Below are 18,046 nucleotides of genomic sequence, written 5' to 3'. Positions count from 1 at the left end.
GTGTTGATGGTTTCACACCCAGAAATGTATTTTTGTCAATATTTTAATAATTAATTGATTACACAGCAAAAACTGTGGTGTTTACAAGTGTACATGGAGGACCACACCAGTTATTTTACACAGGTGTTAAATTGGTGGTGTTAGTTTTACACCTATAGGTGTTATTACAACACCTTTTGTTGTTACATTTACACTCTTCGGTGTTATGTTTAATCTCTAGGGTGTAATTTTAACACCTCAGGCTGTGGTCCTCTATTAACACCAATTGGTGTCAGTTTTAACACCGCAGTTTTTACAGTGTACCACCAGTGCATTCCACGTCATTCAAGAGTTTTCGCCACCACTTCCCAGATTCTTTCGGGGGACCGTTTCATCAACATTTTTGTCTGACAAGTTTTCAGATCTGACATCTTTCCTCGATTCTGATTGGCTGAGAGGCACTGTTACTATAGTAACTGTCGGATAAAATGGGACTTGTCGGATAAAACGTCCGACAAGTCCCTTCATGAAATGCTCCCCTGGAACGTAGATCATCTATTGTCTTCATAACAATGCAGCGTTTGCGAAATGGGTTAATTAAAACAAGTTTCGTCATGCAAATTTGCATTCTCATTCTTGTCATTATTATAATCTCTCATGTACCTTAATGACGATAGTAATCGCGACTCCCACCATCGACAATATCACCTCCATCAGCACAATTACAGCCACTATCAATGGCATCATCATCATCATCGCCATCCTCGTCTTCATAATCATCATCATCATCATCTTTGTCGATATTCGCGTCATCATCATCGCCACCACACCATCATCGCCATCCCCATCTTAATTTTTATCATCATCAAAATCATCCTCATCATCTTCACCATCATCATCATCACCATTATTATCTCATTATCATCATCACCATCATCATTATCATCATCATCATAATTTCATTATCATTATCAACACCATGATCATAATGATCATCACCATCAACATCATCATCATCATCACCATCATCATCATCACCATCATCATCATCACCATCACCATCATCACCATCATCATTATCATCATCATCATTATCACCATCATCATCACCATCATCATCACCATTATCATCATCATCACCATCATCATCATCAACGCCACTTTGTTTACCACAATTTCCACAACCACCACCACATCATCTTCTCGATCACCACCGTCATCACTTAATTAATTAAATACGAAAATGAAAGGGAATGTGATACGGGTACGTGTACAGCCATCTGTCAATTTACAACTGACATGAAGGAATTCGTTTTAAATTTGATAAAATATGACTCGGGGGAGTTTTAGATTCTATCTTCAGTTGATTATTATTTTATGTCGTAGACAAATGATATCTCAAACTAATCTTAATATCGACGCGTTGCGATTAAGAAATTTGAAATAAAAACGTTTTATTCACGAATAATCTTTGTGACAAAGTGAAAGGTCCATATCACTTTTTAATCACGAAATTACCAAAATGAATTAAATGGAAATGGGTCAGCACAATATCGCTCTCATGGTCAGAGTCAAATGGCCTTCGTAACAGAAACAAATATTCTTTTTCTCTCGCTGATTGTGAGGCTCTTAATGTATCTCCAGTTTGTGCACGGTACAGAACGGTTGGCATGGAAACGCTGTAGACCAAATTCAAATGAATAGATGCTAATGGGGAAAATGGCGGGAAAAGGCAAGTGCCTAATATTTTTCATTATCGCCCAGTCATATGGTTATATTCTGTGCGAGTGATTGCCGAAGATACTCTTGTTTGTCTAGTACAGAGTTACAAAGTTTGTTTAAAGTCAGTCGCTTTATTATATCCTTGCGTTATATTTATCTCCCCATGGATATCTTCATGTTTCTAATGTCATTAATTCATTAATGGGGTACTCTAGGCTGAAAAGTATATATATATATATATATATATATATATATATATATATATATCACTGCTTTGTATTTGTTGTTCATCTCATTAACTCTTTGCACGCTGAATTATTGTTATTATGGGGGGGGGGGGTTTGGGGGGTAATAGTGACAATTGTTTCCATATTTTTTTCTTTAATTCTTTGGATTTTCATAATGTACCATTGATACTTATTATCATATATCTGTTATTCAAGACTTTTTACCTTTTATTAGCTTATCTCATTTGAAGGTTGGGGTGAAAATAATTTATTAAGAGTGTTGAATTTAATTGTACGGATGTGCCAGATTGCAACATCAGCGCGCAAATGGTTGATATAAACTGCATTTCACCACACCCAAAACCTAAGTTCATGAAGTTTGAATCATAAAAATACATGATAATAGAAAGTAAAATACTTCCTTTTTTCCAAAATTTTCGTTTATTTCCATAAAATAGTGATATCGTGGGCGGTAGGTATACGAACGAGTCTGAAGAGGAGATTGATGCTGCTGCATAAAACACACGAGTTAAATTCATACTGTTATATAAAAATTATATTCGATTCCGAATGGAACATGTAACAAATAGAACGCCTCTGGCAGTCTCGCCTGCATTACGCGATTCAATATAGCAACAGTGCTGACTTCTGAAACAGCTATTGAATAATTATTGACAAAAAAAACATTCATATGATAATAAAATACTATGTCCCTGAACCCAATATGACATTTGACCATAAACACGTGACTTTAGACGTGTGCAAAACCATAAACTTTTAAAGTTATGATTAATTCCACAAACCCCCAACATTATCAAAATTAGTTGACCCTAAGTGACCTTTTACCTTGGTCATGTCACCTGAAACTTAGACAGGGTCTCAGGTGATACATTATTATCCTCATATTTAAGTTTCATGGACTAGGTATATACACTTTCTAAGTTAAAAGGACATTTCAAAACTTAACCTTGGTTAAGATTTCGATATTGATTCCTCCAATATGGTCTAAGTTCATTGACCCTAAATGACCTTTGACCATAATTATGTGACCTGAAACTCAGGCAGGATGTTTAGTAATACTTGATTACCCTTATGTTCAAGTTTTATGAACTAGGTCCATATACTTGTTAAGTTATGATGACACTTCAAAAACCTTGGTTAAGATTTCAATGTTAACAACGCCGCGGCTGCCGTTGGAAAAGTGGGGGCTATAGTCTCAATTCTATGCATGCGAGTCTCTCTGCTATGCAGGCGAGACAAAAAATTTCATTATTATCGTTATTCATTATGATTCAGTATCATCTAATCAGTAAAAATGTCGTGTTCAATATTTTTTTTTTCTCAATAAAGTTTTAGTTATTTCGTTTTATGTATTTACCCTCCAATTTCATCAAATCCTATTTGATTGGATACGCAAAGTCATGGCTAATTCATATTTTACCATAATTACAGTGATATTCAAATAGAGTAGTAAACCTGATAAATGAATTAATGAATGGACGTTGATAAATTGATGAACGAAAAACTTAATGGAATATCGCCCAGATTATTCTCGTCAAATTTATGAATAAATTCTTTGAAAAAAAATAAACCGAATTCCGTCTCCTCTTCAACACAGGTGGTCCACATACTCCTCTTCTTGTACTGAAGAGCGTAAACATCCATTTAACTCTTAATGGCACAGCCTCAAAAAACTTTCATCAAATTTGATTGAAAATGCTTTATTTTATCCCACTGATTTTTTTAATTTCACTCTTTTTCATATTAAAACCATTTGCTCGACAGGCGAGACAATCACTTGACCGTCTCGATAAGCTTATACATGTAATGGCTGCGTAGATTTTGCAAGCATAGCATTGCGTGGTTGGAGATCGATATCCATCAAATGATCATATCGATTAATAACTCAGGTGAATAAATATGATAAAGCTAGAATCGTCTGCGATTGGGAAATAACTCACATTGTCATCTATATATCGTTTTAGCCATACATTAAAAACGCGTATTTTGGTGTGCATCAATCATGTCAATTGCCTGTGCAGTATCAGAGCATATCCCTAGAATGACCGAAATCCGAGGAACATCCTATAGGCTCCTGTACAAAATTTGCTATTGAATATGAGAATTTATACAACTCCCAAGAATGTTCTGCAATCTGATTGGTCCAAATCGGATCACATGACATTCAGCGCATTAAAACGCAATATCCTGCACTCTTACGTCATACCAAAAGTACTATTCTGCACTCTGACGTCAGAGTGCAGGATAGTGCGAGGTCTGGAATTAACTCGAATAATCCAGAATTAGGTCAAATATAGCATTCAGGGCAACTCGGTAACATGGGTATGAGAGGGTTGTATAATACAAACAATGCACGCATACTTGTGCATAGAGGACCTAACTAATGAACTCTGTGCTCGACTCGCCAAATGGATATTTCCCGCACTCGGTCCTGCGGACCTCGGTGCGGTATATTCATTGGCCCGTATTCTGAAGTCGGGTTTAAGTTAAACTCAGGTTTAAAGTTGTGGTTTAAGTATGGGAAGCCAAACGTATCAAATTTGTTATTAAGTTGTATGTTTCTTATGTATACTGTGCTCTTTCCTGATTCATCGATGGTGAAGGCAATAATTTTTTTATACTTCCTAGACAATTATGAATGATTTAAGAGCCAAATGAGCTTTAATTTAAACTCAGGTTCAAAGTTGTGGTTTAAGTATGGATAGCCAATTGCTACATAAATCACTAACAGTAGAGATATAATATTCCATCTCATTTGGTCCTCAAAACATTCATAATTGTGTAGCAAATATAAACAGATTATTGTATTCACCATCGATGAATCAGGAAAGAGCACAGTAAACATTAGAAACATACAACTTAATACAAATTTTGACACTTGTGGCTTCCCATAATTTTAACACAGAGTTAGACCATGGTCTAAGTTAAACCCAACTTCAGAATACGGGCCATTGGCTCTTCTCGCACATCGTTGATTATTATTAATTGTGAAATATTCAAAAGTATAGTGCGCATGTGCGAATGCGTGAAACAGGCGTGAAATATACTACGCGTACAAAAAAGCAATGTGGTGCGCGCGCAGCATTAGAGCACAACGATACTTAATGACGTCATAATGAACTACATGCACGTCACATGTCAACGACCAAATTTGATCTTATGAAGTGAAGTGATATGACTTGTTGAATCAAATTTCTCCCTCTTTTGATTGCTAGGGGTGGGATAGATGATAATAATTATATTGGATGACTTTCTTTCATGGAATACCAAAAATATTTCACTCGTTAGGGCCAATATTCCACTCATCTGCGAATCGTGGAATATTTGTCCAAACTCATGGAATATTTCTGGTATTCCATTCTGAGCCATCGAATATAATATAAATGCTCATAATCATGAGCGGTTATTCGTCTTATGAAGACATCAAACAAGTATGGGTTCTATAAGGACCGGAAACTTTAAGGTAGTCTACTCGCCGAGACGGCGAGTGGTTTAATCTCACATAGTCGACCTGTAACCTGTTCATGTCGAGTATTCAACTTTGTAAGCGGACATGACGTCCTGACCACGTTGCCACGTCGACTACTTTCACGATACTCTACACGTCAAGGTTTATTGCCGAGTCGACTTAACAAACATTAGAAGCTGACATGCAGCAATAATAGTCGACATGGCAAAATACACCATGTTTCCATGACAACACGAATCTGTTGAAACGTCGACAGGGCAACATAGCTTAATTCGCCAGGTCAAGTTTTCCTGGACGCTTTTGTAATTTGCCTGTGGAACGCTACCATAGGGAAAACACATAAGATAATATTGTATCTTGTGCTAATTTATTTTATATACTTTATTTCTTTTAAAAATAAATAAATTAATCTGTACTCACATCTGCGAAATGGATTGATAAAAAAATACGATGGGCTGTAAACTTTTCAAAATGGGGGAGCTGAAAATGGGTCAGGAAAATCGTTATTTCATGGTCTTTTCACGTTTTTGTAGACTCATGCTTATTGAAAAAAATGAAACCCCTGCCACCCCTACCCTACTCTCCTCCACCTCCCCCTAAGGTGCTGCAGCATTAAAACAATTACTTCCCTTTACGTTCCCGTTGTAAATAATAGCAATTATGGCATTAAGACCACCAGGGGTACGTTGCATTATAAATTAATATTATGGTAACATTGCAATCCAAATGATTTCAAATGCATTCCTCTTTCAAACATGTTTAAAAATCTTATTTAACGTCATCGGCTGATTCGTATTTCGTAATCTATATACATGTATTTGTTTAATCCAATGACAGGCTTATTAACCACTGCGTCCTGTTCACTCGGTGTTTTTCGCCAATACTGAAAGTCATCAACATAATTAATTTTTAACTAATCAAGCGGTAAGAATCCGTCTTCCATCACCGGTAATGGGTATTACTAATTTATAAATTAGTCCTGGTATCCATGAGGATGCATCACACTTTAGAGTTGGTGGATACCTTCTATTGCAGCTATGGACAGGGGCCGCGGAACCGGGGGGGGGGGGGCTTCAGCCCCCCACTTTTTTCCAAATCCGTGTACAAAAACGTTAAAATGACCATTATGATTGTGAGTTTTAGCATGGTCAGCCCCCCCCCCCATTTGAAAACCATTCCTCGGCCCCTGATGGATACAGTAGTATTGGTAGTTGAAGGAATAAAATTCATGAGGGCAGGGTCGAATGCCACCACCTGAACCAACACTATACAGATGTAACAGTCCGACTACAGATTGTGGTCGATAATGGTGGACGTAACGGGGAGAAAGGGGGGGGGGGTCAAAATAAGAATAAAAGTAATTTAAATGGGTTATGCAATGCGCTACGTAAGTTCCTATGCCAAGTGCATTTTTTTATTGGGGGGGGGGTAGGCATAATTGAAGCCCAAAGGTACAAAAACGAAATGGTCTATATGCCCTCGTTAATTTCCCATAATGCACCAAACCAATTTGTCTTGTTGACAGAATGGATAGCACTTTCGTCAAGACATTCATGAAACTTGTGATGAATTTTCTAATGGAAACCATAAAAAAATGCCCCGGGGCACTATCATGACCATAGGATTTGGAAATGGTATAGGAGTGTGCGGCACAAAAATCTGAAGTTGATATGAAATGGGGGGCTTAAGAACTAGATAGCAATCTGCAAAGGGGGGTACTTGGGAACTGGAATTTAACATGAAATGGCGATCCTTGCAAACTGACGCCTGAAATGATGGTTTAGAAAAGGGGGTAACGGGTTCTTCAGTGAAAAAGGGTGAAATTGATATGCTTGAAAACTCCTATCACTGCGTGAAATGGAGGAGGGGGCTTAAGGGCCATACGTACCTATACTTTCATTGTAAACCCCCCCCCCCCCTCATTCCATTTAAAAATGAATGCCTCTTCTTTCGGGGCATACCTGTACCTATATTTTGAATGAGCTCCATGCACACACCGTTATGACCAACGTGCCTGATCCTTAGGACACCAACCACGTCTTACAACTTATCCTGGGAGTATTTCATACAGTGCCGTGTCGGGTGTTTTGTTCGACAGAGTATGTTTTCCGCCGACAGTTGCCATAGGAACTGAGCTTTTCAGCCAATCAAAATCAAGAAAAGTTTTGAGACAATAATAAATGATAAAAATGCTCTCCTGCATGATTGCGTTATTGATGACCGTAGATTCTATTCGAATTCTGGCCATTTCTTGCTGGAATCTACACATACATGTACACCATCTCCCACACACTCACATCCACGCACACGAGCGCGCGCACATAATGTATTTATGGAATTGCTTTTCAAAAGCCTATCTTAAGTAGGGTAACATTAATTCTATGACTCTTTGTCAAAATTTTACTTAGTTGGGGATTGAACCATAGGATTTCCGAAGCAATGTTTTAATATCTAACGTAGATAGCGGGTAAAGTGCTGGGGTGTGTTTTCGCAAATCTGTTACGCAAAAAGTGGTGCAACACCTTACGCACATCTGGAACGTGTTTATTCTTAAATGCTTACAGATTCTAAATCATTTCGTTCCCATCAGCTGGATTTGAGACCCGCTATTTATCACACAGAATTCGAGTTGATTGCAAAACATTTGAATGCAAAGGCTGTTGTTTCATCAAAATTTGATGTAGCTTATAGAAATTTTAGTCTATATTATTTTGTTCGATCACCGTCAAACTTTAACTGGAGGTAGTTCATTTACCGAATAACTTACGAAACATTCTTAAGAATCAACACCTCGCTAGATATTACTATTATTTGCCTCAATTCATTTTGCCCCCGCCCCCCCCCCCCCCCGCCCGAAAGATGATTTACCATTCGCATACGGACACTGGAGCGCTCAATTCATTTGATATGTATCTTTCTTCATTACTTAGTTATTATCCTATTCAAATTCGGAAATATTTTACTGGCAACTCCACTTTTTATTCGCTTTACAATGATTCAAAAATGATAAAAGTAATCAAATTAATAAAGAGGTATGGTGCATGTATTAACGAATATAATTATAGGCGAGCAATTAGATGTAATCATTCGTCTTAGATTCGAATTCTCAGTAAACATTCTTGTTGAGCTCCCCCCGCCAACTCTCTCTTTCTTTATTTCATCATTTCTCTCTCACACTCTCTCTCTCATCATATTCAATAGACCAGAGCTAATATGGTCCAAAATCACTCTCTTCTCTGAGTTAGAGATAGAGGATTAGAGTGAACTGTGCTTCGTTTTGGCGAGGATTTACCTCTCGTTTTTTTGTACGTTTTTTTTTTAGTGTATGTAAAAAATGCATATTTAACGCCATGAGAACCGTTCGCTTGTCTAACTCCTGGAAAGTGTGATTAGATTAGTCATTTTGCATTCAAAAGTTATCAAATAACGCATAAGGATTTGCCTATAATATATTATCCGAAAGACAATATAAGGAACTTTAGTACTGATTGCTTGAAATTTGAAACAAACCTGCCTCACTCACCTGACTCTTGTCTGTCATGCATATTAAGAATATGAACAATACCACGACAAATTTCATCGCCAGGACATCGCTGAAATGGACGCGGAGAGGCATGATGTCGACCAGGTGAGATCAATGATGTCAGAGATATTTTGACACGATGACAAGCAAAAGAAGCAAGTCCAATATCCGTCAGACAATCTAAAAAAAGTATCGTCTCTCGCAAAATAGAAAGAAATATAAGTCAATTGATTAACTTGACAAGACAACGGATCGTCAAAAGCTTTACTTAAATCGGTGAATTGCAATAAGGCTGTCGGATGATAACATTTGTCTATTATCCGCGGTTGTTTGTCTATTTGAAGCGATTCTCTCGGCTAACTAACAAGTCCCAATTGAGCTTAAACTGAGAAAGAGACTCCTAATCCATCGCAGTATCAACAATTAACAGAGCCCACTCCGCCGCCAACTGATGCTTCTCACCGTTTACTCTCTCAATTCAGACAGGGCTTAGCGCAGGTATTAATTCCAGTTCCATTAGTAACGTTACCCTTAATTGCTACAAACTAGCCACAAATGGAAAGGTCGGGGGCTTATGTTCGATTAGCTCACCAAATAAAAAAAAGTTATCATTTGGATACATCCCACTAGAAATTAACCGTCGATATCCTTATGCGATTTAACCTGGCTTTCCTAAACCACGATGTATAAATATGTCGATGCACTAATCTTCATTGGCAGAAGGCGTATATACAAAATATACTTTTCAAAGAGCAATATGTCAAGAGAATATTTAGCTTCAGCAGTTTATATATAGGTCAAGAAATACTCGCTTGTTTGTTAAACGAAGATGAACGAAAACAATCCACAACCATTAACGTCATCACCTGTGAACAGCACTGAACTGGAAGGCAAAAACTGATGCGCGCGAGGGCAAACAAAAATATTCTTGGTGAGCAGACGGTGTCTTAGACCAATAGCGACGCGGCAAATGTCATCAGAAAATACCACGGATACAGCGGAAATGAAGGTTGAACAATAGTGATGCAGAGTGCATTGTTTGAGAAAGCAATTAATAACCCAAGCTTTGATGAGTGCACGTGCCTCTCATGCAAGTCGTCGTCCCTACCAGGGATATAATTCGGTTTATATTTGAGCAGATAATATTGGTAGTATTCTGTTAAGCCATGGTCTAGTTGTTGATACTGTATGGGTTAAATTAGAAGACACTTTTATGGAGTGACATTTCTAAACCTATTCGCCAAATTTCATTTAAGAGAATGTTTAGAAGAACTTGTAATTTATAAATAACTTGCGGAACATCCACTGTTGTGCGTATTTTGTGTTAGCATGACCTTGATGATTTTGTGTATATTATCAGTATTTTCAAGATGACCTTCTTAGTTAATTTGATTTATTGATATTTGATTATACGTCAAACGAGTGCCCGTCTGCGTTTTGTTTGCTGCTAAGTTTGTTAATGTTTCGTATTACATTCAAATCATAATGTGAATCTTAATGCTGTAACATTCTGTGCATACATTATGTACTTTGTAAATATGTTTATTGTTATTCAGGGCCCCATGGAAGACCACTACTTATTGGTGAATGGGCTACCCTGTCAAAATATTAGAAATAAATAAATAAAACCATGAATAATTCTTATGATAATGATAATAATGATAATTTAGGTACATTTACACAGGTAAGCCACTTCAGTTCTGAAAACTATTCTCCTAGCGGGTCCTGCTTTTATTATTACCCCGGCTTTAGCCTGCAAAATATTCGCTTGCAAAAACAAATCATGAGTCATGAAATTTAAAGAATGGAAAAATATCAAATTACGATAATTTTCTGTTCTTTCAATCTGTATCTATTTACTTATAAGTCAAGATACAAATCAACAAGCTATTTACATGATTGAACAGAGCAACACTAACGTATGTTCATAGGTTTATGGAGGCAGATTGTTAAAATCAATCGGTACATTATACCTGATGTGAAAATAGAAGAAGTATTCTGAAACTATAGAAGGGCGGAAAAGAACTTTTTGACGTCACAAATCCAAAACTTTGAACTCTAATAACTTTCTTAATCTTTAACGGATTTTCCTCAAACCTTCACCAATATTTTTTACTATTTTTTCTGCTATTTTTACAACAAAGTCTTCTTCAGGGTGAACTTCCCCTATGTACTTACAGAATGATTGTTATCTCTTTCGAATTTCGCCATCTACAATGAAATTTCCTTAATCCCCTCTTCTATATTCATAGTATTTGTTCTTCGCTTTCGATACGATTTCGCTTAATCAGGGCTCCGTAACATAAAGATTAGCGATCAATCGCTAAATCAACTGACCAATCATTATCAACGTTACACGCGCATTAGGTTTAAAATATTGACCAGGGACCAATCAGAGCGGTTTTTTCATATTTGCAATTCATCGCAAACCTTTGTGTTACGGAGCCCAGATTATTATGTCATGCCAATTAGCTAGGCCCGACAAGTTTCTAGCTTTTACTAACACCACCATAATCATCTATATTTCATTATCATTAAATTTTTATTAATTTTCATTTTTACAATGATTCCTCTTTTGTTTATCCATGCTTGTTTATCGTATAAGAATTGTCCTCTGTGTTTTCATCTTTTATTATTTTAAGAATGGTAATAAACTAAATGTAAGCATAGATTCAATCTTTGGAAGTTGGAAGCGCTACTATCAAATGAGCTTGAAGAAGTTCGAAAAGATTCCCGCCAAGTAGACCACAATCTTTTGCGCCAGTCGACCGAGGTATAATAGAAAATATTTAATTGTTCTTTACTAATTAGTATATATATCAACATGGCATTCTTCCGGGTCATCACCAACACCATCACTGTCATGATAGTCATAATCATTGGAATCATCATTTACCATCCTTTTTATCTCCTTATCGTATCATCATCTTTATCATCACCACTACCACCATCAAAACCATATTCTTCAATGTAATCATCTTCATTATCACCAGCATCACTACCACCGCATTGTTTCAAATTCAGTTCAGTTTGAACCAATTAAGATTTCTTTTCGCTCTTAGAATTTTTTTAAGAATATTTACGCTGTATATACTTGATCAATTCATTTTCTATTGCATGTGCTTTCACAGTTGGATGCTAAGTGACTACAAAGTCGTATTTCTAAACTTGAATAAAAGGTCGAATACATGCCTACTACATTTCATTTCTTCTATCGTACTAAACTCCTGCCATACTCCATGAAAATCATTTTGAGATATTCATGTATTCAATTTGTGTATATTTTCTTATTCCTCCCACGTTTGCAAAATGTCTTTTTTATAAAAAATTGTTTTGTTGAATACGTGATGTTGCTGTGTTCTCTGTAAAGTGCTCAGCTACCGCAGATGGAGTCTGTTGCTTAGCAACGAGATGCCTGACTGTTCATGGTCTCACTACATGCAAACGTATCCTTCGCTCTTAGAATTTAAATAACCAGTTAGGGTGCAAAAATGGGCTAAATCTATTCGGGGAGAAAACGTATTCAATAAACTGCCATAAATTGATAGAGGAGCGGTATTAGAAGAGGAAGGCGCCCCTACGATACTCCAGATAGTGGACAGGGAAAATAAAAGAAAAATGAGAAAAAAAATCGGAAAGAATAGAAAGAGAGAAGATATAATTTTTAAGATTTTTGTTTTCGTCATATTACTACTCTCATACTACTGAAATAAAGTGAACATAAGTCGTCTAGCAAAAAAAAATCAGTTCTTGTCGCAACATTGAATGGATATGGGCATGTTTCTAGATATTTATTTTTCATTCAATTAGTTTGTGAAAAACATAGTTCCGAAATTCACAAGGAAAACGTTCTGACAGACTTTTGTTTTACGTTATTTGCAGTGCTTAGTTACCTACTCATAAAACAAATCATCGTGGGAGAGCGTTAATGCAATAAATAATGTATTTCCAATGGAAAGGTAGATGTTACTCGTCAGATCACCTAAGTGAAATGGGGTGACTATAATAAGATATATAAAAAAAAAACAGATAAAGAACCTCTCTTTAGTATTCAGAAGAAGAATGAACATTATAGTAAATGTAAAGAAAAAGAGGAGCCTTGGTGAGGATTAATTATAAATTCATGCACATTTGAACAAAATCTATTCAACAGAACGTTTGGATCCATGTTTTCATCTTAGTAGCTACAATAAAAAGCGCTCTCCTTTACGGCTGTATGAATTTAATTTTCATGATAGCTTTATGCAGCTCAGAAACAGCGTACAGCCGTTTCCATGGCAACATTGTGATAAAAGACAAGATGGCTGACTCTGTACCAATATTACTACCATTGTGCCTTAGCAAAGGAAATTGCTTTTATTCTAATAGACTAGAGTATAACGATCACTGATCAACAAATATGTGTATTATTAATGGTGAAAATCGTTATTGGATTTTCAGCTCAAACCAAGAATCAATGACCATAACGGAGATTCGTGTAATTTTTTACGAGATAATCAAAGAAAGAAGAAAAACAAAAGAAGAAAGGAAGAAGAAGAAAAAGATGAAGAAGAAGCAAAAGAAAAAGGAGGAGAGAAGAAGACGGAGGAAGAGGAGAAGAAGTAGAATTAGGAGAATAAGACGAAGAAGAAGGAGGAGGGGGAGATGATGATGATGATGATGATGAAGAAGGAGTAGTTGAAGAGAAAGAGAAAGAAGGAGATGATGAAGAACAAGTAGAAGAAGTTGAAGAAGAGGAAAAAGAAGAGGAAAGAGGAGAAGAATAATAATGAGAAGAAGATTAAGAAGAAAAAGACGACGAAGAAGAACTAGTAGTATAAGAACAATAAGATGATGAAGAAAGAGTAGAAGAAGAAGAAGAAGAGAAGGAAGAAGAAGATTATGAAGTACAAGAAGAATAGGAAGAAGAAGAGGAAGATGAGAAAGAAGAGGAGGGGAGGAGAAGAATAAAAGAAGAAGAGGAAGATGAGAAAGAAAAGGAGGGGAGGAGAAGAAGAAAAGGAGAAGAGATTGAACACCCACCCTCCCCCCCCAAAAAAAATAGATAAATAAATAAATAAATAGAAATAAAGAAAGAGAAAAGCCATCCAAAGAGCAAGATAATGAACAAGACTTTTTTTATCTTTTACTTTGTTCTTTCGAAAGGACGGGCATTTCGTGGCCCTTTTTAAAGGAAGTCTAATCGGAAATGTGTATAAAACAAAGACAAAACAACTCCAAAGAAATGAGGACAGCAGATAAGTCAAAGTTGGAACAAAATTAAGTTTTAATTTAGTTGAATTTCAAAAGGGCCGTGATGGTGTGATATAGAGTAAGTGCAAGTGAGGAAAACACACAATCCCTCATAATCAAGTCAAATGAGATAGCTACCCTTTAAAATCTATTCACCAGCTTTCCAATTAGAGACATACGTATAGCATTATGATTCTTTAAATACCCGTACCTTGTTTTTTTTCATAATTCCTTGTCCAGTCCGAATTCTACCTTTTTTGTTCTTATTTCAGTCTTTCACATCAATCATATACGATAACATAGTTTGGATATCCTTTGTTATAATTACGCTGTGTGTCATAAGGTTTTTCTTCAGTCATTCAGTATGGAAGCACTAACGATATTTTTTTTTTACAAAATAACGTCGTCTCACAAGTTTCGTCGGAAATCTCCGGGAGACTATGTTTAGTTGTTACATGAGCATTTTCTTAAGATATAATCATGAGAGGGCGTTACAAGCTATGCCACATCAAACCACCCATTCAATGAACAATTATATAACCTTGTTCTCTTTGAGTACTCCCTGTGTGGGGAAATAAGGTTGGCAATGTTTGGCTTATTTTATCTTGTTCTTAGGGACAAATGCTTGATTTTTTTTTACACTGTCAGTTTCCATTCATAGTTATTCATAAAACTTGGCTCTTAAGTAAATTGAATTCTTTTGTTGTTTTTTTCTTTCTAAATTGAAAATGGAGTTTGAAAAATGACAATTTTACTTTCCATCAATAAAAGGCATACACAAAAATATACCAAAAATTCTAGTTTTTGAGCGCTCTGGTGAATACAAAAAAGATCCCCAACTTATTACTGAAAAATAAATTGGAACTGTATGAAAATTTGTATTTTTGGTTGGCAAAAGTGATATTTTAATGAGCTCTTTTTAAGTGGATGTTGTATAGTGCATTGGCATACCGTAGATCATAATGTAGATTCCCCAAAGGCAGGGTGGTTGCCTTTGCTACAAACTACAAAACTCCATGCTACAAACACCCACGCACACACTTTTTTTTTGTTTTGAATAATGTTTTTATTCTGATTTCATGAACATAACATTTCAATTTAACATTTCAAATCATATATAATACTTTACACTTCATATTTTCACTTTTTTTCCACTAACTTAACAAAATCATGAGTCATATATATCTTTGAAAAAAAAATCAATGAAATCAGTTATTATAAAAATGCTTAAAGACCAAACTTCCCCCTCACCCCCACCACAAAACACACCCAAACACACACACACACACACACACACCCAACACACCACTGCCCAGAAGATCTGCTCACACTCATTATAAATAAATCATGTTTAAAAGTACAAAACAATTCGATGAAAAATTTTGAATATAACAAGCTCACGGGAGAAGCATTACATATATTGAAAGTAAATAAAGACTTCCAACTTAACCTTGTCACAACTTTACTGTTTCCCATTTTTGCAAGTGCCGCCCTAATTTCCCCATTTTAATAGCTATTTTCTTTTCTTGATCCTTATATTCTAAAATAAGTTTATGTATATCGTCAATGGTTGGTAAAACCCCCTCCTTTCTAAATATAAATAATATATATTTTACCATAAAGATAATAGTATTACAACTTTTTATTCTATTTGTATTGCCTGACAAACCAACAAATATATCCCGCCAATTCAAGTCCTTTATTTCATCTAATTCAAATCGCTGTATCAAAGTTTCCCATATCAGTTTGACCTTTAAGCAAGACAAAAATATATGTGAATATGTTTCCGTTTCTAGTTTACAGTACGAACAGAGATTATCTTCAACAAATCCAAATCTAAACAAATTAACTAGTGTAAATTGCCCCATGCAGAAGCTTAAATTGAAATTCCCTCTGTCTTCCAATTAATAATGTTATTCTTGGTCTAAAAAAACATTCACTATTTTCTTTCTCTGTATAATTATAATTATTTTGTCCATCTCTTATCTGTAAATCATATGAACTTTGGAATTCTTTGATAAAATATTCATATATTTTTCTTGATTATACCTCCTTAAAGCTAATTTCCCTCCCCAACAGAAGCAAATTTATATTATAATTAATTAAGTCTATCTCACAAAATTGTATCGAACCTAAATCATTTCTCCAATCACTTGGAATTGCATGATATATTTCACCTATTATAAACAAAAGATCACTTCCCATACCAAGGTTCAAAAAATATGCGACTGGTTTAACATGTCCATTGTCAATGATATGTTCAACCTTAATTAACCCTCGTTCTAATAAATCTTTATCAAATATCATTTTATTTTTTATACAAATATTCTTATTATTGAAAATGATTGGATTTTTAGAACCATTGAAATGTCTTAAATTATCAATCTTTTGCCAAGCATCTAGCATTTCCAAATAATAAGATGGAATATTCAACTTACTTTTTATCTTTTTCATTTCATAATCACATAGAAAAATTAACCTTCCTCCAACTGAACTTAGGGAATAATAAAAAAAAATAACTTCCACCCCAGATTTCTTTCTCCATACAAAAGTCTTTTTACCCACATTATACGCTGCGTTCTAACAAATATTTCAAAATTTATCATTTTAACCCCACCACAATTATAATTCTGATACATAATTTTTCTTTTAATACGATCTTTCCCTCCCCATATAAAATCAAATGATAATTTCTCGATTTCTATATACACCCATGAGGGGACAACAAGGATGGATGAAACATAATTTAACTTTGTCAATGCATATGTTTTCAATAAATGTATTTTTCCCATAATAGTCAAGTCCCGTTGTTTCCACCAACCTAAAAGCTTTTTTATTTTACTTAATATTTCTTTATAGTTCAGATCATCTTTTAATCTAAAGTCAACTGAAAATATTACTCCTAAAATTTTAACTTCCCTAACATATTTGCCAAATACATATACAGGGTCATTTGTTTTTTCCATTTTCCTTACCCATGTACATAAAATGTGTCTTGTCCATATTTACCTTTAAGCCACTGACTTTTTCAAATTCTTCAAAAATATAATGCAACCTTTTTATTGAATCCATGTCTTTCAAAAAAATTGTCATATCATCGGCATACAAGACCTGTCTTATTTCATTCTCCCCCAAACTTGTCCCTTTAATAATTCTGTCCCTTATTATTTCATGTGCCAGTAATTCTATTGCAATCAAAAACAAATAGGGCGAAAGTGGGTCACCTTGTCTGACCCCCCTTTCTACATTAAAGTAACCGGTGGAATACCCACCATTCATAACACAACTACTTATATCCTTATATAGTATTTTCACCCAAGAACAGAATGACTCCCCAAAACCAAAAAAATTGAGTGCTTTCAATAAGTATTGATGAGAAACAGAGTCAAACGCTTTTTCAAAATCTACCGCAATCAAAAATCCTTGTCCTTGCTCCAAGTAATGTCTAGAGTAAGTCGAACTGCTTCCCCAACACACACACCCTCACACCCCCCCCACACACACACAAACACACATCCATGTACGAAACAGAATTCATTACAATACCAGGGCTCCGTAACACAAAGGTTTGCGATGAATTGCAAATACGAAAGAACACCTCTGATTAGTCCTGGTCAGTATTTCAAACTTAATGCACGTGTAACATTGATATTGATTGGTCAATTTATTTACGATCGATCGCTAATCTTTGTGTTACGGAGGAGCCCATAACACAAAGCTTAGCAATGATCGTAAAACATTTTCTACGATTGATTGCATTGACTACAATGTAAAATCAATCGTGAAAATCAAGTGTGATTTGATAACCTTTGTGTTACGGGACCCCGATCTGTTTTTTACTTGATTAAGCTTACTATCTAAAGTGCAACAAAG

The sequence above is a fragment of the Lytechinus variegatus genome, chromosome 16 (genome assembly GCF_018143015.1).
Source record: "Lytechinus variegatus isolate NC3 chromosome 16, Lvar_3.0, whole genome shotgun sequence".
NCBI lineage: Eukaryota > Metazoa > Echinodermata > Echinoidea > Temnopleuroida > Toxopneustidae > Lytechinus > Lytechinus variegatus.
The sequence above is the reverse complement of the archived record's forward strand: the minus strand, read 5'-3'. Positions refer to the sequence as shown.